The 24,423-nt window shown below is 40.9% G+C and overlaps 2 long non-coding RNA genes across 2 annotated transcripts in view; both read right to left on the bottom strand.

The window, feature by feature from the left end:
- Positions 1-2,891: 2,891 nt before the first annotated feature.
- LOC103353523 (uncharacterized) lies at positions 2,892-7,905 on the bottom strand. The gene is made up of 4 exons (XR_520011.1): positions 7,893-7,905; positions 4,890-5,079; positions 3,544-3,566; positions 2,892-3,432 (listed from the first exon to the last, which is right to left on the bottom strand). It is a non-coding gene; the product is annotated as an uncharacterized LOC103353523 (long non-coding RNA).
- Positions 7,906-15,920: 8,015 nt separating this feature from the next.
- The window catches only part of LOC103353502 (uncharacterized), a 22,810-nt gene continuing 14,307 nt past the window's right edge, over positions 15,921-24,423 (bottom strand). The window contains exons 2-3 of the long non-coding RNA XR_520008.1: positions 16,278-16,409; positions 15,921-16,190 (exon numbers count right to left, since the gene is read on the bottom strand). This is a non-coding gene — a long non-coding RNA (uncharacterized LOC103353502). The remainder of the gene's footprint in view (positions 16,191-16,277; positions 16,410-24,423) is intronic.

Below are 24,423 nucleotides of genomic sequence, written 5' to 3'. Positions count from 1 at the left end.
ACTAATGCATGTAATGAGAATGGGGTCTGCAGCATATTTAAGCTTTCATACTGAGTGTATGTGAAGCATTCAGTCCATGTAGGAGGATTTTTTTAGGATTTGTAAGTTTTATAGGAAGATAACATGCAGAGACGGTTACTCTGCTGGAATGGATGTCGGTAATGGATGGTCTGTGTGTTTGAATAATTACCTAATATCTCACAGGTAGACAGTTTCCCCCAGGGATAACTCCTGCCCTCCAGCCTTCATGCTCACAATATCAAAGTAAATGTGCTGAATAATGTACTTGCTTTTCTGACTGTTAACTTGACCCCCATGCCTGCAGAGAACAATCATGCATGGAAAGAAGCTCCTCTACGCAAATTAGCTCAGCTGTTAGATAAAACAGATGGTATTTCTTTGAGAGGCCTCTTACCTTGACTCCATGCCTCATTTCACGTTGTTCGGGGCTATCACACACTTTCAGTTTAAAATTGAGCAGCAAAAGATAACTTTGCCATTATATTCAAAAGTCAAGTTAATGAACCATCTTTCACCAGCTTTCATCTGGCAGGCTTCCTGCTTGGAAATGGAGCCAGCCTTTTAAAGTTTGTTCAGAAATTTTTGAACCATGGAGAAGGTCAAGATACAGATAGTCTGACTCACTGGATGTAGACTATGGGTATAAGCCTGCTAATGGGCACACATCTCACACTGCATTCTCTTCACTTTGCACTGGCTGCATGGTGCAGTTTTCAAAATCCTCTTTTCTACGGCAAACAACCTCCTAGCTAGCAGTCTATGCTAAAAAGTTTTGACTAAGATTTGCGATAATGCTTGGTTCTTTCAGTGGGTGACTGGAAAGATCTTTAAAGATACACAACATTTTCTTTCTCACAGGGATGTTCTTGCATCTTTGTCCAGCGGTTTTGGAAAGGGTTAATTTTCCAAATATGTTTTACCAAAGCAATTTCCCCCCAAACAGAGAAACACTGTGTCCTGAGTTTAGCACCACACAAGACAATTGTGATTGTTTAAAGAAATACAGACATGACACAGCAGAATGGTAATTGGTGCTACCAGGCCATTTTCCAAAACTGACACAGCGCTGTGCTAAATGTAAGATACAACTGATCTGTGAGATGAAAAAAACATAAAGCTGCCAAGGAACTGGCTCTTCATGAACTTATTGTCACAGTCTAAACATGTGCACACACACTAGCATGTGACTCAGACTCTGTGACCTGCAGAGAAGTTCTTCCTATGTCGACTGTTCGTGTGAATACTGGCACAATGCCTACAGAAAGTGTGTTTTATACTGTTGTCATGATAAACAAGTGTTAGTACACCGTAGATCCTTGGAGATTCCCTAAAAGCAACACATCAGAGAGTAAATAATATCACTTATTTTTAAGTAGATACTGCTGTAAGGGAATGTTGGTTGTCAATCACAAGTAACTCACAAAATCACTACTAATACTTATACTACTAATACTATGATGTTCTTCTACCCATACAATTCTTATATTTGTTGTAATGCTGTTAAAATAGTACAACACAATGCTGCCTGACTCCCTCATCAGCTACATTTACCAGTAACCAAAATTTAGTAAGCAAGAACTGGTGGCTTTAATGTACTTTCACTTCACTTCAGTATTTCCAATTTGTGCTGATTTATATTTCCCTTGATTTACTTAATTTCAGAAGAATATACTGTGAATTGTGCTCCAGAAACTTCACCATAACCAGCTCCAACATTGTAAGACTCCTTACAAGTTTATAAAATCTTGTGAACATGAAAACAGTTGTGAGACAAGATCTGCAGTTCTTGGTTTGTGCAAAAATGCATTTAAAGTGTAGTTGTCTGCCAAGGTAATTGGATATGACTGTGGATTTTGTGCCTCATCACTCATGCTGAGAGGACATTAGAAAGTGATCTTGTTGTATGAACAGGTGGAATGATCATTGCAAGTAAAACTTGTTTTATTGTTCACCTGACTATTTTTACAAGTCAGACACGATAAATGGTGTACCTAACATTTAAAGGTGCTATAAGTAAGCTTTTGAGCATAAATGTAGCACTGATATAGCATCAAGCAACTATCTGCTAAGTAAAGATATAGCGTGCGTGCGTGCGCGTGTGTGTGTGGTAGTTGTAGTCTGAGCTTCTTTGTTCTGGCAGCTGATCCAACCCTGCATACATGTTAGTGCATGTGAGTGCATGCGAGTCCCTCCCTTTGAAACTGTTGGCCCTCTCGGCATTTATAAAGAAGCCCAGAGTAACCTCCCACACCGTAGTGGAAAAGTGACAGTGCAGTCGAAGAATTTAGCTTTTGCAGAGTTTAAAACCCAGTCTTTTATTTATGTGTATTTAACCTAATTTTATATGCCTTTATTTATTTTAGTGCAGTGTGAGATTCTCTACTACTGTTATGCAGCTATTTCTCTGCTTCTCCAGCAGTCTGTTAAACAAGTTGTTACGATTCAATGTATTTTAGAGTTTTTTGTTGTCTCTTGTGTACGGAACCTTTCTAGTGGTAAATGAAATATGAAGGGAGTGGGGCGATGTGGCCGTTGCGCCTGTTTGTTTTGGTCAGAAATGTTTTTTCTGTAGCGACATCCAGTGGTCCTGAATGATGCATAGAGAATCTCTGATACAAGACTACAAAATGTGTCATTTTGCAACTTTCGAATGAAGGTGTATGCTGCATTTTATGTACCTTGTAGTGCAGTTATGACTTGTCATAGAGTATTTTAAAATATTATATCTACTTTGTTTAAGTAAACATTTATAGTTCTTTTTCAATGCTCAGATTTCCTGCTGAGGCTATAATTTTCCGCTAGTTGTGTATAGAGTTCAGTTGAGGATAATACACACACATACGCACTCAAGAAAACACGGATGAAACATACCCAGATATCACTAGTTTATTTTAGGATCAAATATTGCCAAAGGCAAAAAAAATATATAAATCAGAAATTTAAAAGAACTCAGCTGACGGACTAGTTTTTATGGCTGCGTCTAGTGAGTTGCAGTTACTTGGCTGAATATTTCTCAACGTTATGAAAATAAGCCAATAAAATGAATAAATCACCTTTGACCAGAGTTTAGGCTTGTGAAAAGGCCAGTGAGTGATCATAGGGGACCAAAAAAAGGGCTTCTTTGAGGAAGGAAGTCATAGTACTTCAAAATAGATTTGGTTGCTCATATGGTTTTTATCTCTTAATCCTTGCTTTCTTTTCTCTGCCTCTCACACACGCTCATGTGCCCAGGCAGCAGACCATGTGATGTGGTGGGAAGACCTCAGGAGGTTTGGCTCCTGGTGGTTTCTGGGAGCAGCACCAGCATGGTGACTTGATCCCTGCTTGGCAATTGGATTGGCTTGATCTGGTCTCACTGGGGCCATGGCGATCCAGTTCTGCCCGGAGATTGAGATGGCAGGGGGGAGGTTACTGAAGAAGAAAAGGAGTTTTTATTAAAAGGCAGGCTGGCGAGAGTTGATCGAGAATTTGTGTGTGCGTGTGTGTGTTTTGAATGGGGCTTTTTGTTCCAACGTGACTCACCATGTTCTAGCCACGGTTGGTGCCTGAAGGGAGAGATGAAGGGAGGGTGAACAGCACAGAGGAGAAAGAGTTGATGTGGTTAAGTCATTAGGAGACTGAATGTTCGGCTGCTATGTCAAGCTTCGGCCTACTTAGCTGATGAATCAATACGCCAAATGCCTGCCTGTGAAAGAGACGCACAGAGTGGATCCATATTCTGGTTTGTGCCTGGCTCCAGATCATTTTAACTACTTGCCAACTCCTCCACAGATTGTGTGCGCTACCATGGCTAAAACTGACTTCGATACGACATCAGTCAAAGCAGATGACGCGTGTGATTGCTTACTACTGCCTAGAAACTTGTCAGCAGAATTTTATTGAGTCAATGTACACAATCACTTTTGTCATGGATCTGATTACTCTGTGAGAACACTGATAAATTCAGCAGGAATTATTTTTTAGTTTCTGAGAGACTGTGTTTTTTTTACAAGTATTTCTAGCGGTACTGAAAGCAATTTATTCCATATTTTTCACTGACATTTATTACAGTTAGTTCTTGCACACCAGAAAGTCTTTGTTGACAGGTTGGTCCAATCAAAAGCTCTGACTGTCGAAGAAACCTCCAAATACTGCTCACAGTCAATCATGTATACTAATGTATATCTGGAGATCCAAAGTGAAACCCAAACTTCTGGGTTCTGTCTCAGAAATAAGAAAGCCTCCTTCAGAACCCAGTGACATTTGTAAATACACAAATAACTAAAACTACTGCCTTGGAACAGAGTCTGTCTCCACAATATTTTGTGTGACTCACTTCATATGTTTAGACATATAAAGGAACACCATTTTCCATGAGCTCCAGACTGCTGCAGGTTAATACATGTCACAGCTTGACAAAAATGGTGAGTCGAGGGGTCGTGGGGTAACTAATAGCGGCATGACAGACAAGACTGAATGGTATAGACCACAGAAGACAGTATCTGGTGTTTTTAAAATTTTGAATGTAAGTTGAAGATGATGAACACCTACACTGCCACACTTTTTTTTCAATACTCTTAAAGAAGTCCTTTAGTCAAATTCCCAAAAGTTTCAATTTCGAGCCAGTGCTAAAGCTGTTTCTGATTATTTGGGTTCTTTTTTTTCCCCTACAAAGGCAAAGAGAAGAAATCTTTAGTGAGAGATTGCAATGAGTTGCAAAGGCAGTTCGAACAGAGACTCACCCAGATGTGACATTATGACTTTGACTCTTTGCATACATATGTTAAAATATTATAAATCAAGCAAATGCCAGCTGTTACTTCTACACTGCACATCCACACACACACACACACACACACACACACACACACACACACACACACTCTCACCGCTGGTTTTTCTTGGATCCCTCTTTTGTTCCTCAGCACTCATTGTCACCCAAGTGTGAAAGAAACCTCCACTTGAGGCCCACCCATGACCATCTCTCTGGAGCTCTCCAAGAGGTGGTAACGCACTCTTTGCCCCCTCTTCCCCTTCACTCCAGCACCATTTGCCATGGATGTTTCAAAACCATCTGACCTGGCTGTGCTAACGGGTGGCTATTTTGAGAGAGGGATGGCAAAACCGTCTGCTACTCACGACGGCTATCGGAAAAAAGAGGATTTGCTAAGAGGGAGGTCTTCCTGTGTGTGTGTGTGTGCAAACATGTCTGTGTGTGCGCGTTTACAGCCAACCATACCAGTGACTATGTCGGGGTCATGTGTCGCTGTACGCCATGGGGATTGCTGCTGACACTCGAGATATTGTACACTTGCAAAACTCAGACGGACGCTGAAGTTCATTCTGTGGAGACTACTTGCTGTCAGTTCAGCTTATCGCCCACATTATTATCAACATCTTGGTTTTATAAAGACAAAAATAGGCTCTCTTGAGATCAAACCCGTGCTCGCTCTTCTGGGTGATGTCAGCGCATGTGCCAATTTGCATAAACTTGCTCCGTGTTTGCTACCCACAGGATTCCCATTTTATGTAAATTTTTAAATAAATTTATCAGTTCAGCTCCAGGCAGTTGGCGGTTGGCGGAGAAAGCACCTGTGCAAGGTGCCAGTTTTAACAGAAACAGCCCATAGTGAAATATGCATTCAGACCCTTTAGGAAAGAGCCTGATCAACAGGTTGAGCAATAAAACATGCCAGCAGGTGAACATGGCATCTCTCTCTGTTTACATTTGAAACATCATCTCCCTCTGTGGGACTTGACTAATCCAAGTAAGAACATGTGTGATGCTCATAAGCCATAACTTTCATATTAACTCAGCAAGTCAAAACCTAAGGTGCACATACTAACAGCATATTACGCTTAATGCAGTCACTCTAAAGTGGCCCAAATCTGAGAGAGATTCACCGCTGAACATGAACTTTAAGCAGAATTAGTTAGTGTGACATTTTCTCCTGTCAAGCTGCTGATTCATGCATAAGAAGAGCTATATCAACGCAAGATACATTTACTCAATTGGCTTTAAATGGATCTTGTTACACCCCACAATATTCCCTCTTTACTTCTAGAAATGTTGCTATCCATGTGACTTGCAATAAGATTCTCATCCTACTCTGAGGGTGAGGACATTTTACATTAAACACTCACACACACAGACACGGGATCGGTCTGTAGAGTGTGGGCCAGTATCCTCGTACTATTTCTCTTAATGTGTCCCTTGTGCTGGAGGTGTGTAGCTGCCAGCATTGTTCACAAGCTGCACTGGACGCTAACAGCTGTGTGTATTTACCAATGATAAACACATAAGCTGCTGCAGACTTTTCCGCCTTGTAACTTGCTTTTGGTTATTTTCAACAGCGGGTGTTTTGAATGTAGGATAGGAGGAACTGTATTAAAAGTTCATCGGTGTGAGTTCATCTGGCTTAGCTTTTGCTGTTTTATCTGCACGCGTCTGTGTATCTGTTCAGTATCTGGCAGAGAGGCAGCACAGATAAGGCATGCCTGCATGTTTGCAAATCCTAGCCAGGTCCCACTTGACTATGTGAGCAGTTCCTCCAGTGCAGCTCCAGGGTGTGGATCACAGGCTGTACAACTGGGCCTCCTGATCCGGCTCCTAGGTCAGGCACATAGGAGTTATGGGTAGGCCTGGAGATGCAGCCCCAAGATTGGGCTCATCGGCTTTATGCAAGGGCAGCTCTTTGGGTGGGGCACATCATCGGCCTCCCACAGTTAAACTGCTTTTCAGATCTTTTTAAAAATAGGATGCGTAGGATCATTTGGCAGGTAGAAAAAATTTTTCCCCCCTGCTTTTCCTTTGATTTCATCAGATAGGTGCTTTCCCAAAGCTCACACAATGCAAGTGGCTTCATAAGCAGGTTTAATAATGCATGAGTGAGGGTTACCGCTACAAATAATAGTTGGATGCATAAACAGGAAGCATTAATTAAAATGCTGCAGAGTCACGGGAATAATTCTGCCTGCCAAGACCTTGCTTGTGTCCATCGGCTCTTTTATTTTATTCAAACTAGGCCTCATATGACATTTCCAAGCAGTTTACAATTTGCTTTGTTCTGAGCAGTTAATAATTTGGTGGGGGGGGGATTTGAAGGAATTCTGTGGTTTGCCAAACTGTGCTCGGGAGCAAAACTCTACACACTCACCACAGATTCTTCAGACATGACTAACAGTGATATCAACACATACCAGATAAGGTACTGAAAAGTGGTGTAATTAAAGATGGCCTATTTTAAAACATCTCAATTTGCAGTATTTTTGTCATTCCTCTTCATTCCACTTCTTGAAGAATCCTTTTTTTTTTTTTTCTCAAAGTGAAAACATTTCACTGGCAAACAGCAGCATGTAGCATACCATAGCTTATCAAACATTTGTGTGAGTGTGCAGTGTATTTTATATGCATGGAATGTCTGACTCATTATTCTTGTATGTGCGTCTGTGTGTGAGTGTGCGCGTGTGTTAGTCATATCAAAAAAAGCTGAGCTAAACAAGACTAGTTAGATCATTTACACATTTCGTCTCCTCGCTGAGTTCAGGGCTCTGTTTCTTTAGCTGTCATTTTGCATAGAGAGGTTTAACTATTCTGTTTTACACAGCAGCTGAAGCCTGACAACACCTCTTTTCAAGAAGTAGATAACTTCCTGATTTCACCTCAAATACGCTTGTGTTTATATGTGTGTGCATGACTTATTTAACCATAACAAATGTCCCCTTATCGAATGAAGTCGAAGTATTTTGTGACCATTCACTGTAAATGAAAAACTTAAGCTGCTTGTGACCCACACCACAGATAAGTGAATCATATTTGATGTCTTATTGTATTCATTAGGAAAATTAGGTACAAACATTTCAGCCCGCTGTAGCCTGCTGCTGTGCACAACAACCAAAACTATTAAGTAGAATTCACATGTCCGAGCTGGTCACATGACCCATCAGATGTGCTTTTTGCGTTCTTAGTCTTTGAAGTTTGATAATAGTCTGTTTTGTTGCCAGTTCTTTTCACTTCCTTTTTTTGCTGTGGCTCCTTTACAAAGCTTTGCTTCTTGAGTCACATGTTTTAAACCAGGGGTGTCGAACTGCAGTCCTCGAGGGCCGCAATCCTGCATGTTTTAGATGTTTCTCTCTTCCAACACACCTGATTCAAATGATCAGCTCATCATCAACCTCTGCAGAAGTCTGATAACGATCCTGATCATTTGAATCAGGTGTGTTGGAAGAGGGTAACATCTAAAACATGCAGAATTGCGGCCGTCGAGGACCGGATGTCGACACCCCTGTTTTAAACAGTCCAAATTACAACAGCTACTTCTGCTGATTCTGTTTCCTTAATTTTCCAGATTTATGCTTACTTTAAACAAGATAACGAACATTTTTAAGTCATGTGTGATGTCAAAGATTGTACTGATGCCCCGTTCCAAAAATTTCCCTTCATGTTTGCAGAAGAGGCTGAGGCCAGTTCCACCCCTTCCTTCCTTCACAGCTTGTCATCATCTGATAATTACAATAAATCCAAAAATAATTGCGTAGAATATTTTTATTAACATGGATTCATAAGGAAAAAGAAAAGATTTGCATCACCCCAATAAATTGCTAAATTGTGAGAATATAATTGGCAATAAACACAAAAAATTGCTAAAAGAACCAAGTCGCTAAAAGATTATGTAGTTTATTTTTATTTGATCTTACGTACAAGATTTTGGAGCACCGAATATGTAGTTATCCACAGCTGAAAGTAGTTTCCAATAAATGCACTGTTTTCTCCTACAGTGCCCAGCTGTCTGAGGAAATGGCATGTTTTAAGCTGTTTTTTATTGATTTTATTGAACGATAAGTTGACAAAAACAACAGGACCTGAGAGAAAAAAACAGGGTTGGCAAAAAATATTGAGAGATGGAATAACACATTGTTAATCGATGTGTGTATCTACATGCACATCTTAACATGAGGCATCTGACAGTTTTTTTTCATCTTGTTAAATGCAATGGAAAGTTTACAGTAAGTTTTCTGCACAGACAACAACACGGATAAAATAGTTTTGAACAAAATTTTTATTCAACTTATTTCACATAAATTATGCATGATGCACACATAAATCATTCGATAGAACTTATTTCACTGCTCTTTTAACACAACATATTCATTAAGCCATTCAAGGCAGCAGTTACTTAGAGACTCATCTTTGCAACCATCTATCTTTTACATCTATACCTTCACATCCCTTAATTCAGTCTTTCTCAAATAGTGGGGTGCGCCCACCAGGGGAGACGCATCTGACCTCAGGGCAACGAAAACTTTTCGTTGACGATTTTTTTCTGTGACTAATTTGTGACGAGAATGTAAATTTAAGAAGTTCTGACAACTAAAATTAAAATGAAATCTCTGTTCATTATCAATTGACGAGTAAAGACGTGACGAAAAAGATGACGCTGGCCTGCTGGACAATCTGGATTGCAACCATCCTCTATACCAGTGTTTTTCAAAGTGTGTGGCGCCCTCCCGGATTCACATTTTAACAGCTATCACAATTTTTCTAAAAACATGATGGCCAGCAGTATGCACAGTTAAAATGCACTCAGTTTGTAGAAAAGTCTGTTAATAAAATTTTTAAAAGAACAAAACGCTGCGAATAGAAAACTTTTCAACTTGGGCAAATTTGTGTAGAACGCGCTTTCCACTGTTTTCCAACAGATGTTTGGTCGCTCACCTGTCAGAGGAGCTGCACTGCAGTCACCTGGTAGCATCTACCGGAGCAGCATGTGAGGCGTTCAGGGAACATCTGTAAAATGTAGCATCTACTGGAGCAGCATGTGAGGCGTTCAGGGAACATCTGTAAAATGTAGCATCTACCCATGGGCATTTTCAGCAATTGTTTAGCCTGTGTCCAGTCAATGACTGATATTAGTGGTGACAAAATAAATATATTTTAAGGTTAAAACATTTTACAAATGTCTAGTCTTGTATCACTGAAAATCATTGCAACATAGCTAAGTTATGCAAAAACATTTTAGAACCACTGCCTTAATTCAATTTTTTCTTCTTCGATTCACTCCGTAATTATCCATAGTCGCATACGGTCCTGCGGTTCAAAGCTTCTTCACTTGATTTTCATGCAGCCATCAGCAGTGCATCAAACAATTTGTCCTTTTCATATACCAACAGTGAATGAACCCTCTAACACTAGTTAGTGAACATTATTCCAATTTAAAGTGCCCTTGGTAGACTGCGGCCAGCTGCCTCGGGGCATTGCCTCTCAATGGCACTACCTTGTGATGGGACAGACATACACACAGTACATCCTCACATAGTTCTGCTCAATTTGAGTTCACCATTTTAGTCACATTTTCCAGCCTGTTTTAGCTATTAGCCAAATTAAAGTGGGGACATTTAGTTGTAAACTATCATCCTCATCCTTATCCCCTGTTTCACAACCAGAAAAGGATACTCTGCTTTATTAGCCATTTTAACACCTGCACAAGTCCTTTAACTACCTGTCTATGAAACCTAGCGTGCAACATACATGTTTTCCTAAGCATTGTCTGTACTGAGCTCCACAACAGTCAGAGAGGTTTCACAAAGGAAATCATCAGTGCTGCTGGAAAGTCTTGATACTAAAACTGAAATATGATGAAGTGTATCTTTGGTGGATGAGATTAAGGCTTGCATATGTCTAACTGCTGTAGCTTACAGATAGTATCACCTTTTTGACAGTTAAATGATAAAGAACTGATCAGTGAGACATGGAAAAGAGATCCGTTATTGCAACTTCAGTTACTGAAATATTTGCGTTTTGCTCTGCAGACTCCATAAGCATGTTGAGGTGTCAGGGCAAATGTGTGAAATACAAACCAACCATTCTCACTGAGAGACATCAGGCCCTCAAGGTGAGACATTTACAGGACACAACAAAAACATTCAAGGCCTCATTCTTGGAAAAAAAAAACATTTTGCACTTCCTCCCTCCCAGCTAAAGTTGCTCTCCTCAGGCTAAGCAGCTGATTTATTGACAACACACCGCCATGGCTGAATGTCTTAAAAGCAGGGGATTTTTTAGCTCAAACATTTTATGGACTTTGAACCACGAGACACAGCGTGGCGAACGGAATGGAGACCTCATGACTGCCAACAAACAGGACTGGAAGGGAGACACAGTCTCCCCCATCATCTCTCTCTGTGGGACGCTTTTGTCCGATAAGAGGTCATGCACCACACCCAATTTAAGTCATGTGCTCCTCATTGCATGACGAGCAACACAAGACAACGGAGATGTGTTCTGTTTTGTGGGTCTATGTGTGTGTGTTTGAGTAAGGGAGAGAGAGAGTGCCGGGTACATTTTGTGCATGTTTGTTGTTTAAGGTCATACTTTCCTTGTCTTGTGTTTTTCTGTTTGTCAGTGTAGGTCTAAGCGTGTGTTGATTTGCTGCAGAGTCAGAGTATGAAAGTATGTGCTTGGACTGGAGAAGAGGTGCTGTGTCCCTCTGAGTGGGTGTATAGGGTCTGGGTCAAGGCTTTTTAGTACTTTAAGACCTTAACTGTGCTCCAGGGGACTCTTACTCCACACCCACGCCTCATTCTATTAAACTCTGGACCACATCAACATTCCTGCGATTAATGTAGACACAAACCCTATCGCTACTCATGCACTCACACAATATATTACTGCTGTGAGATACATTCATGTAGCAAGCAAAAAAGTGTCTCAGCTCTCATGTGAGTGCTAAATATGGTTATGTTCACATACAGCTTGTTTGTAATAAACAGAGGAACTGTCAGCTTTATGTCATAATTCAAGGAGCTATATAACATAATTTAGGTAGGTGAAACCAAATGTGAAAGCAAATTCTCATAGTTTTGTGCAGCATACACAAAACAGCACAAGATAACTTAATGTTCTTTCTGCATGCTTTCTACCGGTTGTGTTCGTTGTGTTTTTGTGTTCAAGATTCTCATAGTTTACAATGACAGAAGTATGAGCTATGTGTCAAACATTTTCAATTTGTCCATGCAGTTATATTGTCTGAAGGCCCTGATGTACTCCAAAACTGACACACATGTGGACAGCAGTGCGAACAGTTGATGCGTGCACATATCCACACATGTACGCTCGATGTGTACAGTCAGCACGTACTGTTATAAATTCTCGCCTTCATGGACCCTCGTGGATCATTGCTATGTTCAATTTGAAAGCAAGCCTCTAAACGTGACATCATTAGCTTAGAGCCTTTTCATAGTAATATTGGGTTTTTCTTAAGTATAAATGCAGCAGAAGCACAGTTACCAACATTGATTCTAATTCTAATTCAATACCTTTCTCTTCCATGTCTGCCTATATTACCCACAATGCAACTTCATCCAATACAACTTGGCCGGAACAGCAGAAGTGTAATGCCAGTGGTGGCAAATGTAGCTTTGAGATGCTACCTCAGCAGAGATGAAGAGCAAGCAGTAAGAGGTCCAATAAACACCTCTGGGCACTAATAACAGATTTTTGTCATTTTTAAACTTTAATCTTCAGACTAAGTCAAAGTGGTTTATCAGACTTTTTTCTCTTTTTTTTTTGCATCTGAATTTGCCGGCTTAATGTCTGAATGAGCTCCCTGTGCCCTTTTACGTAAAAGTCGTGATTGCAATCTTGCTAGCTTGGATCTACTAAGATTTAGATATCACTTTCAACATGTCACAAGTCTGCACACTTGCATCAACGGATAGGCATGCACAGGATTACAACATGCTAACGTAGGATGTGTATTACATATAGTGGGTGACGTAACCTGTTTCAGCATTATACATCACTTGAGGTGCTGTCCAATCATGCACATATGACAAGTATTGGGCAATGACTGTGGCTTTTGCTGTCTCTGTCATCAACGTAAAAGTGACCTATGTCTGAATGATTAACAGGTTGACGAAGTCAGCAATGCTACAGATCCCATGTCTGAAAAGGGCTTAATTGATTGACAAATAATAGCCGTGAAAGCTCAAGTTCTTGTTAAGTTGTATCACCCCCGAGGTCCAGTCAGTGGTTTTAGTCACATTGTGGGTGATTTCCTCATACAGACAGTATGTAGAATCCTCAGAAAACATGGTTGTCTGTCCTTTAAACCAACCGCATGAATGAAGCCACAGAAATCTTTTACCTCATAGTTATGTGCACTAAGAAAAAACAGCCCTTGATATCCTGTCATGAATTCATTTTTTATACTAAATTAATTTACAAGGGCGTGACATCATGGGATCATGGGAACTACAGAAAACCACATAAACATGTAACTAGTATAATATAAACATGGAAATCACCTTACACACATGCAATAAATCATTAAAGACATTTCACCTTGAGACTTTTCATCATTAAGCACATACAAATCATTGGACTACATATAGCAGAATGTTGATTTTTTTTCAGTGAAAAATGTAGAACACTGGCACTGAACCAAGACCATGTTGGATTAATTGCCCTCAGTAAACTCAGTCTATGTGCTTCACGTCTTCATATTTGGATGTAATGATCCTGTCTGAGCCGTTATGAAAAAGATTAAGTTGGAAGAGCATACTGTACTGACATATCTATATGTCTCTTTTGTACGACATTTAAACAGTCAGATGCTGAACCTGCTCGCTCGCTCTCTCTCTCACACACACACACACACACACACACACACACACACACACACACACACAGACACTTTCTGTTAAGCTCTTAATCACAAGCATGCTCATTTCCACTTTTCATGTTTACCCAGACAGATCAATCCAGCTGATCCAGCAGCTGCAGGACCTTGATCTCAAACTGCCCCTGACAGATAGAGCTCCTGTTAGAGGACATGCTCACTTTACTGCATGCGTGCAAGCATGGAGCACATTTATTTTGCTTGCCTATAACCGTATCGTTTGAGTGTGGCGGTATGTGTGTGTTCAAGAGGTCACTGCAGTTCCAGCTTAAGTTTAAAAAGGCTGGGGACATAAGTAGTTCTGTATACAGCTCCCTATCACGTGGTCAAACAGAGGGGTATCATTATGTATGTGTGTATTTGCATTTTTAAATTTTTTTTCTCACATATACTCCACTATGTGTTCCACCTGTGCGTGTGCCTGCATGCCTACATACTGGATGCGTATTTCTGTATTCGCAAGTGTGTGTGTCAGGAGCATGGGTTGTAACTCACTGTGAGCCGAGGCCCCTGGCAGGGAAAGCTGTGGGCCTGGCAGGTCTCAGCAGGGCTCTAAAGCAGCTCAACTCTGGCTCCGCTAGTGGTTGCAAGCCCGTCTCCATGTCACACTGAAGAGGCATTCACGAGAACTCCTTACTGGGAGGCCTCCAGCAAGAAAACAGGACAATGTCATCATGTCTTATTGTTGGCAGCCTTGTTCGGCCCACAATACGTTCAGAGCCACCGAGCTGAGGAGATGCACGGATATTTATGCTGGTTGACTTGTACAGTGTTTGCCATTTTCTCTGTGATGAATAGCAGCAAAAGCACTGTTACGGCTGCTCCAGGCCTGCCAGATTATGGAATTATATTTGTGCCACAATCCTGAGCAAACGAAAATCCATTCTGCGCTCAAAACTATTACTGCTGTGTTTGCAAGCATCAACATACACGCACAATCATGCTGTCTTTCACTCAGTTTTGTCATTTGCGCTCTCATAGATCTCTATTCTTTGCACTCAACTGCACGTTCACGCTGGCTCGCGGTGTCTTTCTCGCTCGTGCACAAAATTGATGATCTGTTCAAGCTCAATTCTGCCTGCACGTTCCTTCAACTTGGTACAGCTTTACGAATGTGCCACAAAACCAGCCAATCACAGCCTTGCACAGGGTACTTGACCCTATCCAATCAGGTGACTATTCTGGCCGCCTCTTGGAAGCTCTGTAAAAAGTGACATCAAAATAAACTGGAGTGGTGCGATTAATGGCATGTTGTAATACATTTCCAGTGAGGTTTTTTTTGTAATTATTGTGTTATATATAACAAAGACTATTTCTTCATCCTTGTTGAAGTAGCTCAGGCTTTCCAAGCTGAACAATGTCATTAGAACCTGAACAGCAACATGAAAATGGTGCAGCACGGCACAGTAGTTGGTATTACTGAAATATTTTTATTTTAAATCAAATCACATTTGGACATACTACACCAACACGGCATCAGATCAGGGACTATGCCGGCAGTCACCCAAGAGAGAATTAAACGCAAGCGGTAAGAATGTAAACAAAGGATTAGAAAGAGAGCCAGGATCCATGCTAGGCTAAAGGCTAACCCCTCCAGACTAGCAGGACCGTCGCTCCTACTCTCCAATGTCCGCTCCATCGACAGCAGGCTGGACGAGCTACGTTTGCTGGGAGAAACCCGTGGAGAGTGGAGGGACTGCTGTGTGTTTGCTTTTGCGGAGGCATGGCTCCATGACAACATCCCAGACGGCCATGCAGTTGGAGGAGATGACATTGTTCTGGGCAGACAGACAGCTAGCTCTGAACTTTTCCAGAGCCGCTGCAGGAGCAGGACACTGAACATTGTCAGGGACTCCTCACACCCTCTCCATAAACTATTTGAGCTGCTGCCATCAGGCAAGCACTGAAGGAAGAACCTCCAGACTGATCAACAGCTTCAACAGCTTCATTCCACAAGCTGTCCAAATGCTGAACTGCTGATCTGGATATACATGCGATTCTTTATTTAGTTGCTTTTAATTTTTCTATCCTGAAGAAATGTTCTTTCATCTTGTTTGTACCACTGTTGCATGTACAGCAAAATGCCAATAAACTTTGATTTGATTTGAAATAAAAATATTTCCGTAATGTCAACTACTGTGCCGTGCTTCAATATTTTCATGTTGCTGTTCAGGTTCTAATTGTTAGGAGGGAGCTCCTAAGTTTCATGAAGCGGACCCAAAATGCGACAAAGGAGGCGGATTACAATAATAAAGGGGACTTTATTGGGTACAGGAGTGAGGACGCCAAGGTAGCTGGAGGGGGAGTGCAGGCACACGCTGGTCTTGTGAGGGAGGTGAAGAGGGAGAGGGTTATCCTTGGGTTTCGTCCGAGGCTCCAGTGAGGGGGAATCCGTGCTCTGGGGATACTGTGGTCGTGACAAGCAAATCCTTAAGTGGGGGGAAGTTGTAGGCTGCTACAGGTTGCTCACACGAGAAGGCTGGGCAGGAGAAGACGGCAGGCTGAGAAGCTCTGTGGGGGAAGGACGAGGGGCAAGGGTTAGCACGAGGAACATTCACTAAGCTCTAGAACTCGAGATCGCTACTGTGGCCGATATACCGCTCAGAGGAGAATTAATCATCTGGCCCTGAACCATGGGGAGACGCCAGCTTAAAAGCAGTGCAGATTGCAGATGAGGAACAGGTGCGGCGGATAACGAGTGAGTCCTCCTCAGCCATGGCCCCGCCCAGCCTGCAACAAACAATCAAGCACAAAGGGCAGCCAAACACACACAGGCAGTAGATTTGCCACAATAACAGTCCAAACCTAAAATCTCAACACTAGTGACATTGGTCTGCTTGGCTAGCCTGAGCTACTTAAACAAGGATGAAGAAATAGTCTTAGTTTTATGTAATACAACAATAACAAAAAATTCTCATGAAAACGTATTGTAACACAGCATTAATCGCACCAGTCCACTTTATTTTGTTGTCACTTTTTACAGAGCTTCCATGAGGTGACCGAAATAGCCATCTGATTGGATAGGGTCAAGTACCCTGTGCAGGGCTGTGACTGGCTGTTTTTTGGCACATTCATAACGCTGTGCCAAGTTGAACAAATTTACAGGCAGAGTTGAGCTTGAACAGATCATCAGTGTTATGCGCAAGCGAGAAAGACACCGCAAGCCCACGTGAATGTGCACAGAATGGAGATCTGTGGAGGAGTAAATGACAAAACCGAGTGAAAAACGGCATGATCGTGCGTGTATGTTGATGGTTGCAAACACAGCAGTAATAGTTTTGAGCACAGAATCGATTTTAGTTTGCTCAGGATTGTGGCACAAATATGATTCCATAACAGGTCTGCTTCAGAATAGGCAGCAGTGTGGCACCTCTTAAATCTTAAATCAAACTCTGTCTCTGGCTCTTTTTCTCAGTTTTCCAAGAAGCAATGCATTGGATTTTCTGAAAGCACATTCAGACTTTTTACAGCAATAATAATGATTGACTTGGAGTTAGATGAAATATCAGTGCTGTAAAAGATGTATTAAAGATGTACTGCAAATATACTTCCATTCATAAATAATATCCTGCATGTTTTATACATGCACGTTTGAAAAAGAATACAAGGCATTGTGGGTTTTTTTGTTTGTTTGTTTGTTTGTTTGTTTTTACAAGCAGTCAAACCTATGCATGGAAATGTTCCCTGACTAACACCAGCTGTGCTCACTGGCTATATGTAGCATCTCAAAAGTCTGTATTCATTGCAAGCTTGCTGGCTTTGCACAGTTACAAGAACCAGAACAAACCTACATGATTCTTATATACACTGGCTTTTGTAGGTAACAACCTACAAAGTCTGTGTGCAAAGCTAACCTAAAATTGTCCAAAATCATCAGTCTAATGTTAAAGTCTATCAAGCATGTTTTGACAAAATAAGCTCGATAGCGTGGAGCATGTATTTAAACTATGACCCAGGATGCCACTCCAATTTTTTCTATTTTGGCTTATTTTCCATTTTAAGTTCTGTGTAAGAACAGCAGCCACACATTTTGTCCTCTTGTTATAAAGTAGATTTGAATGGACTTACTGTAACACTTGCATAGGAATCGTATGGCTGTTCCTTACGCTCGCCTTGAATTTTCTTAACTTCTCATGAGATGAGAACATCAGTTAAAAAATCTTCTATTGTATTCTTAACAATTCATACATTTTAGGTTGATGTGTTTAGACACGATTACGATCTTAATCATAAGATGCTGCCCGTGAAACTCAACACAGGCAGATGGCAAAGCTGCTGCCTCTGTGGATGGCTCAGACAGCAGGAAGGCAGAATGAAATATATAAAGACATGGGTATTAACAGTGGGTGAGGAGATAAAGGTGTCAAGAGACAGGGAGACAGGACAAAAATAGGGTAGTGGGACAAGAAGGTGAAATGGGGTGCAGAGGAGGGAGTGTGGAGCAACAGTGAGAGCGAGGTTACGGCCTGGACTCTGACCCAGATTTTAAATATGGTCTCTGACAACCTGATCTGACCATGCTGCTATGTGGTCTTCCTTTCTTTCCATTTGTTATGGATGCGTGACGACCACATGGCCCTCCTCTCAGCACTCCTTGCAGTCTTTGACGAGTCAGAGCATTTTCATTTAATGCAGTATTGAAATGACGACAAGCTCGAGGTCAGGCCATCACAAGATTGTCTTATGGATTTAAAAAAAAACAAAAAACAACTTATCACTCCTTTCAGCATATTTCTATGCTCATCAAACAAGAGTGCAGAGAGGTCAAGGAAATGAAGGCTGTAATTACTTCATATTGTAGGTAGCTGCTTTTACAACAGAGCTTGCTCATTGTGAAGTATTGTGAATTAAAACAATGTCCATAGAGGCAGAAAAATTTTGTAATTCAAAGAAGTAGGCAGAAAACATCTCTATGTACCAGTAAGAGAAGAACACTGGGTACAAGCTCAGGTCTTTGGCAGAGGTTGTTGGCATTCGCTCTTTGCTTTCGCTAGTTTGCTGGCAATGCCTACGCCTGTTTGGTTATTTTATAGCCAACCAGGAGCTACAACCAAGCCAGTTCCTTGAGAAGAAGAAATCAAGATTCTGGGCCTTTGGCAGGTTTAATAGGATTATTTTTTATTAGCGAGTATTACTCATTCATAATAAAATCATATCAAAAAGACACTATCACAATAGTCTGTTGTACAGCTGCAGTTATTATGATTACTATTTCACTAGTTAAAAAGGTGGATGACCATGTTTTTACATTTGGTGGTTATTCAAGTCTTTTTAGAAAGCCAAATGTTGGTGTGCATTTCTTGAATTTGTAACCTGCCTCCCTGGATAAACATGAGCTAACACACACACACAAACACCTCCTGCACTGTGTGTTGAGTTCGCTTGGAGTTAGGTGACAGATATTGAGAATGCCTGGGCCTAAATTAAGCCCACTGCTTCATCAAAAACATCCTGCCTTCCTGCATGGGCTGAGGTTGTGATGACTTGTCATGGGCAACACAGGTAAACGAGTAGGAGCAAACGCACACTTACTCGCTTACAGGCTCGGGGATTCAGTTTAGTTGCAGATTCTCAGATCTTATCACATCTTGGTGATTTAAAATAATCCCTGCTGTTGTACAGTGATTAGGTTTGTTGTGCCAAAGTAGAAATGGTTGTCTTCTTTTAAATTAATTTTAGCTATTTTCTGAAAAAATACATTTTTTACCTTTAGTACATACTTGGCCCATGGGATAGTACTTCAAAGTCTGCTGTATAGATTTCACACTGTAAATTATTACATCAGACTTTGTCTATTAATCCACAGATAACAGATTTTAGAATTCCTAAAATTGTGTGACTCTTCTCAGACAGAGAGTTTCACACACAAAACTGAAAACTAGGTCATAAAACACGATGCACTGTAAAGGTCAGATCACCCATTCACACCCACACTCATTACAACATTAGAAAAATCGTCATTAGGGATCATGAATAAATTATTTTAAATTCTTAAGAGGTGATGAGAGTTCAGAATGAGTCCTCTTTTAAAACACAAATTTACGATCCGTGTATGATTGCGCAAGTAAAAGTTTAAAGGCATGACCTTTGCTTTAATTGCAGCATTGTTCCACTGTGTTACACCAACTTAAGGGTAACTGCTTGAGTACTTCTTTCCATGTGCTCAGTGGAAAAGAGAACATATTCACCTGTATGTACACACAATCACAGTGTGACCCATATACAGTAACAGAGAGCAAAAAAAAAAAAAAGAAAAAAGAAAAGGGTGGGAGCAGGGAAGGAGGCCAGGAGGGAGGAGGAGAGTTCTGCACCACTCTGCTCCAGCTCCACTTCCACCAGTGACCCCACAGCTGTAAATCTGAAAGCAGAAGACCATTCCTTACTTCTTGTTTTTTTTGTTTTTTTTCCTTCTTCTTCTCCCTTTCACTTTCTGGCACTACACATATCACTGACTAGAAGTGATTGTCAGTATTTAATATGGACTCCTTATATCCTTTTGGCAAGTCCCCGTCAGATGTTAATTTGTTTGACAAGCGAGTTCAGAAGGTGAAATCAGTGTTTGATTGCAGATGTTTTGGACTTTTTCACAGAACAATTGAAGCTGAATAGATATGATCTGTCTGACACAACAGCAAATATTGCTGTTGGCCTCTGTTAACAGGCAACTTAATTAAGCTATTGCACTGCCTCGACACTCAGTTCAGCAAGCGGAGTTGCGCTGCGAAATCAAGAATTAAGCCATTTTTACTCTTGCTCATTAGCCATGCATGTCTCCTTATTTACGCCCACTTCAAAGCTCTCTGTGTGACAGTTGCCAAGTGGAAAAAAGATAACTAAAAAGAAGGAGGTGAGAATAGAGAAGAGTGTCGCTAATACAGTCAGTTTCCTGGAAAACTAGACTGTGATCAGTTAATTATCCTTATGACTGAAACACAACACGTCCCTCTGAGCTCCATCGCACAAAGAGCACAACAGTCGACTTGATGGTAACCAGCTAAGGAGAGTAAATTTTAACTGAGACCAGCCAGTGGGTCAGGTTGAGGTTTAAATGACTCCGTAAATGACACTATTATGCAGCAGTGGCACATTTCCTTGCCAAAGTCTCCGCGGATACATCTTTGTAATGTAACATAGTCAGAATAAAATATTGTCAACTTCTAAGTTTGCAGCCAACACGCAGATTTGATGTTTGCCCACCTACTTGCCTACAACACAAAGACTGAGCAGGAAAAACAGACATAAACAGGCCACATTTCCGAAACTGTAGTAATGAGTTGCTGTTTTGGTTAAGAATTTTTTGAAGCATTGTGCACTACCTGTCAAAATTAACAAAATCACCATTTCTGAAAAGCAGTTCCAGGACACTGCTGGAGTCCCAGGCCTGTCTCTGTTGGACTGAGCATTGCTATGTAGAACTGAGCCAAAGATCTTCTGTGCAACAGTCTGTTATGTATTCTGACATCTAGAGCTGAGATCATAGCTCCAACTTTGAGAAACAGTGTCAGCACTGGAAACGAGTGCTCTACTCTTTAAAAGCTTCTTTTTTTTTTGCTAACAAAGAATGTGCCCACAGCTTCATAGAAAATCTGTCTGTATGCCAAAATTGCTGACAGCCACGAGTTGGACACAGCAAAACAACATGCAGCAACTGAAAACAACATAATGAAAAAATTAGTTTCATCAGATTTGAAGTAAATCCACAAATTGTCGATTCATTTCAGAGCACGCTTTCTATTCGGTCCCACCAAGATCTTGCTCAGATCGCTTTTGCAGCCAAAAACATTGATGCATTTTACGACTTGGACATGATTATTACTTGTCTTATCCCATGTAGTGTTTCATACTGTAAGACAATCATTGCAGCATCTTGGATGCCTGAAAGCATACTGAGAAAAAGACTGGCATGCCCAATTTTTCTGCATTGCCTTCAGCAGTTTGATGACTGTTACACTGCGGACCATCGGAGCATGATGTTGTTCTACACACAGCTTCAAGCATGGCAATCTGATAAAAGGCTGATGTTAGTTTTGTCATGTGGAACACTAAAGTAACAACTCTTTTTTGATCACCTGAGCATATAAATCATGGAGTGAAACATAGCAAGCAATAAATTTTCATGGTCCAGTGCTGAACCTCACTAAATCTGACACAGTGATTGTCTTTATTAGTAGAAATATTGTGTGGTCTGTTTTTCACATTATATCACGTCAGAAAAGTATAAACTACAAGTTTCATTCAAAATTTTAAGTGGAATTACTAAAGCTACATCCAAGCCACAGATATAACCATAAAAGAACATCCTGCATGCAAAATGCAACTCCCTCCAAGCTCTATGAGTCTAATGGTTTAAGGTCACAAATGGTTTGTTTAGCATTTACTTGTTGAAATTGATGCACGCCTTAGGTGGCCCAATATAGAAGACTGCAAAACCCCTGGTTACACACATATCTGCAATTAAGTTGAAGTCTGAGGTTTGATTTTATTTGAGCTGTGCTTACAGTGGAGGCTCTGAATTGGATTATTTTATTTGAGAAAATGCAGTCGCTGGTCAAATCTAGAAGCACTCCTGTGACAAAACTGCAAATAAAGTGAGGAATGGTTGAATTTGTCTTAATTATTCCTGGAGGGACTGCTTATTGTACAAAAGGGTGCTTGTTCAAGCTTTTGACATTTTAAATAATGAAAGAAGTTGTTTGGCTTCTTTAATAGCTTTTTAACTACCAACCATGTTAGCTTTGCACACTGTTTTGTGAGCAGGTTAACAATAGATGGGTAGAGAGGAGAGGACAGCAGGATGGGGATGGATGAGGGGAATTCGGTGTGCTGACGACGTTTAGCCAAGTTTATCCTCCAAACTCCATCACCTTCTGACCCTCCCCACCCCCATCCTCCCATACAGCCATGAGGAAAGGAGAGTGTTTATTCTGCTATGTACATGTGCCTTTTAACAAGTTGATTTATGAAACAACTATAACTGTTGCTAAGGCTCCGCTGGCAGGATAAGGACTGTTGCATTTATTTTAGTCTCCACATCTCCTTAGCTGATGCTGCTTTAAGACATCTTTAGCCCCTTCTTGCTTAATAAGGCCTGAGGCAATTTGACAGTTAGACGCATAGAGTTTGAAATGTCACCAGATGCGAGAGAATGTGAGATCAGACTGTGATGCATGTGGGTATTCAATATTTCAGAATCTGAGCTGACTGTAGTTTTGCCTAATTTCACTTAACTGATACCTTTAAGTGGAGTTACACATTCATAAACACCTTTCCAGCTTTTGGGAAATGGGAATTAATGGGGCTACACTTATTTCTCAACTCTCCTTTTACATGCTTTATACTTCAGTGTAGTGCAACAACTCATCAGCAATGCATGCAGTTGGCCCTTTTTGTAGAATCCACCTGCTGGTAGTCTTTTCATCACATCTTTGACTTTGGCCATTGAGAACAGACATGAACATTTTTGCCTTTGGACATGTTTGAGTTTGTTTTGAGAACACTTGGCTGCCAAAAATAAAACCTCAAGACTTCGGGAGCTACATTTACTTGTACTCTTTCTAAGAGTTAGATGAGATGATTGGTACCACTCTTGTTGACACCAACAGCAGTGATGCACCCTGTTGTAATTTGATACAGATCTGCAAGTTTACCTGATTGATCAAATGACAGAAAGTTAATCAAAAACTTTTCAGATAATTAAATTATCTTTAAAGCCATTTTCAAATAAAGTTGTGAAACATTTTACTGGTTACCAAAAGTCAGGATGGTTTTGATGCTTTTCCTTGTATTGGCTATATGCTATTTCATGCTGTCTGCACCCGTTTGTCCCCAGGGGTGCGCATGATGGAAATTTAGTCATCTACTGAAGTCTGTGAAGATTTGCGTGGACTCCTCCGCAAATGTACGCTTGCAGCCAAAACTTTGGGACAGTGTGGACTGTGCTAGGACAACAAATTGTGCTTAAACAAATTCTTGTTTTTGTGGCAAGAGTGTGAAAGGAGATTCTCCATCATCCACACTGTCATCATTCATTGTTAAAAGAGTTGCAATTTACATATTGGATGTTGTACAGGGGAAATGCTTTGATTTCTAGCTATGGTGCTTTCTATCCAAGCTGCCCAAACACAGTGAAAACTTCTCCACAAACCCTGTATTCTGTCCACCTACTGTGCTCAGCTCACCTCAGGAATCATCACAATGACACAGTGCTACAGCCCAATCTGCTATATCCTGTAAAAAGTGCAAAGTCACAGCCAGCCTTGCAGAAACCCAGAGCCTTGTGTATGTTTTTCTGTGTTTGATATGAAGGACAACCGTTTGTGTAGCACACGTACCTATTGTCGTATGAATAGAACCGCATCTGCTTTCAGAGTCCATATCAGTTGGCACAAGGGATGCAGAAACCATGAACTGACCTTTACATGGTAGTAAACTGGATATTATTGGGTTTTGGACTGAACTCACCTCTGTATTTGCTCTAGCCATACCAGAGCCAGGTGTCACTGGATGATTGGCTAAAAGCAGGTCAGGAGGGTTCATTCTCATTTTTAAAGAGCCTTGCTGGAGGGATCCACACAAGAAACGTCTGTTCCAGTTTTTCTTGCCCTCTCACTTTTGTCTGCAGTGTTTGCTCTAGATTTGAGTGGTTGTTCTGGTACTGGAGCCCTGTTTGCCCACACCCTAATGGTTAACTTAGCATAAAGACTGGAAACAGACCCTGTCCAGAAGCAACAAAACCTGCCTACCA

The sequence above is a fragment of the Stegastes partitus genome, unplaced genomic scaffold (assembly GCF_000690725.1).
Source record: "Stegastes partitus isolate 25-593 unplaced genomic scaffold, Stegastes_partitus-1.0.2 Scaffold3, whole genome shotgun sequence".
Lineage (NCBI taxonomy): Eukaryota > Metazoa > Chordata > Actinopteri > Pomacentridae > Stegastes > Stegastes partitus.
Note: the sequence above shows the minus strand (reverse complement) of the source record. Positions and strands in the feature narration are given on the sequence as shown.